The 2,557-nt window shown below is 33.8% G+C and overlaps 1 protein-coding gene across 1 annotated transcript in view; it reads right to left on the bottom strand.

The window, feature by feature from the left end:
- The window catches only part of LOC135213160 (putative inorganic phosphate cotransporter), a 47,480-nt gene that overhangs the window by 18,791 nt on the left and 26,132 nt on the right, over window positions 1-2,557 (bottom strand). The window lies entirely within an intron of this gene.

Raw genomic sequence — 2,557 nt, 5'->3', positions numbered from 1 at the left:
GGGCGTGTTGGTGTTGTTTGACTGTATTTGTTGCATGTAACAGCAATGTCTGTAGTACTAATGCCTTGCCAAAGTGCAGTAGTAAGTGTCTCTTCCACTACCAATATGGCAGCCACTCCCTTATAAACAGCACAAAGTGCCATCAGGATGTCAGATTGAAGGCTTGGTGGCATTACAGCACAACGCCCTGTGTTCTTGTAAACAGGGGGAGGCAACTCACTGACATTGTGGTAGGCCTGTCTTCTTTCAATGTCAATCTGACCATTCATACACAGGACTTGTCAACATGCAGTTGCCAATTTCACTTGAGCCTGTGACTGATTGCAAGCAACTGTGGGTGTATTTCATAGAATGGAATATGGATTCATCAATTTCATTGCTCTGTTAGGAGCTATCTGAGGTATGTATGCCAGATAAGTGCAAAATCTTACAGTTTATGCCATAAATATTGTAAGTTTTTACAAAACCAGCCTTATTAGAATCTGGGCATCTTTATTGACTTGGGATTTGAAGCATTTCTTTACAAATTTGCATACTATACATAAGCTTTTGGGAGTTTTGAATGTTATTCTGTACATTGTATTCATACAGCTACTACATCATATCCATAAATTAACCAAAGTTAGTAGAAAATAAAAGAAGAAAAAAGATAAGCATGCAGGGTTACAGATTGTTCATTCTATATTATGGAGGCTGATTGCAAGAACAGGTAATTAAAATTAACAAACACATTTAATATACTTTACTTTCAAGGTCAACTTGATATTACAAGTATAACGATGTAAAACAGTATACAACACCTTACTCTTACACTTACAGATACTATAGGTTTCTTGTTGGTATTTCATTTATCACAGTTGTGAAAAAAAAATAACAAATTTGCATTTTTTTAGGGTTTCTGGTTATTTTAACTTTGGTTCCGCCTAAGTAGACATACAAATTTTATTACTACAACATCGATTTCAAATGGAAGAGATAAAGTTCTAAAACCTAGTGCAGAACATAATACAGTAGTACCTTGTTTATTTTTTTAAGATAACAATTGTCATACAATTTTTGTAGCTATAGTAGTACACAACTTACTTACTACTTGATTTGTGACTATGTATTTTTAGCAGTACATAACCACTGACAATTAGTAAGCCAGCATTCAGAATGAGTATGATGTAAAGTAGAAATTGATTGTGCAAAATGTATTTTTTGGCACTTGAGGAGTTTCTGTACACTCCATAGTCAAGAATAAAATTTTTGATACACACATTAGCTCAAGTGACAACTAGAACCAATGGAAGAACTTCAAAAGTGAAGGGGCTAGCCATGAACTCTTATTTTCTTATGGGAATTTAACGTAATGAGTGGCAAACAGACCTTTTGTGGAAACCTTGCCTGATCTTGTATTTTAAGTAACTTACTATACACATATCTGGTGTCCATTTGTTTCCTGTCCTACAAATTTGCAAACTACACAAGCCTGATAAAGGTAAAGTTACCGCCTTGTAGCCTAGTGTTTGGCAGTTAACTGCATGCAACAAGTGCTTTGGGTGACACATTTCCAACTTTGCTTTAAGACTAGGATAGCTATGTGTCCCTTAGGAGTAACAAACACATTGCCCTTTATAATGGTAAGAATGTGACATCAGTTTATAGGTAATAACAAATTTGGGCAATGCATCCTTGTTTTGGGTGGTAATGGGGAGACTGAATATAAACCAAAAGGTGAAGCAGCTTCTTTATTTTATTATTCAAGTTTTATGCTGGCAGACTCACGATTTTTTTGGCGTTTGGTTGTTAGTTGAAGCGAGGAGTATCACACAAAATATGTTTTACCGGTAGGATTGTAATGCTGGTGCATGGAGGCATTATATAATACTTCCTTCCACAAACTGTCTCACTCCTCCTAGTCCAGATAGAGGTCACACCAAATGTATTTTTATGTTATTAATGAAACTTTTAATTATCCTTTTTTAAAGTATTTTATGTTAAGTTTGCTTTTATCCATTAGAGCTAAGTGTCCAGAATATAATTTTGAATTCCAAAGTGGGATTTTTCTTATGCAGTGTCAATCTTCTTCTAAGAATGTCCTACCATCCCTATTCTTATTATGGTAACTTTCATGTCTTCAAACAGTAAGAAAGTTGATCTGCTTCAAAAAAAAAAAAAAAAAAAAAAAAAACTTGTAAGGCTGATTTTGGAATTAGTAAAACTAGCAGACTAAAGGTCTTGAATAGTATTCAGCAAAATATTGAAAGTAATATCAAATCTGCAGTAAAAACAGGTAAATTATTACTTAGTCACAGAGGTCACCTATGAAATGCAAAATAAAAATACACGTAGCAATTGTGCAGGTCTTATGAAAATTGTACAATGACAAAGAATGATTTTAAAGTTTTAAAAGTTTTTTCTAAACAACAGGTTTATATACACTGCCTTACAGTGTATATGAGACAGGTTGTATTCATAATCAGACTTTTAAAAATAAAATATGTATCTGGCTTTAAAGAAATTATGGGAAGTTTTAACTTCATACTCTCTTTCATACAGCAGTAATATCACCTTG

The sequence above is a fragment of the Macrobrachium nipponense genome, chromosome 42 (genome assembly GCF_015104395.2).
Source record: "Macrobrachium nipponense isolate FS-2020 chromosome 42, ASM1510439v2, whole genome shotgun sequence".
In the NCBI taxonomy this organism is placed as follows: Eukaryota; Metazoa; Arthropoda; class Malacostraca; order Decapoda; family Palaemonidae; genus Macrobrachium; species Macrobrachium nipponense.
The sequence above is the reverse complement of the archived record's forward strand: the minus strand, read 5'-3'. Positions and strand labels throughout refer to the sequence as shown.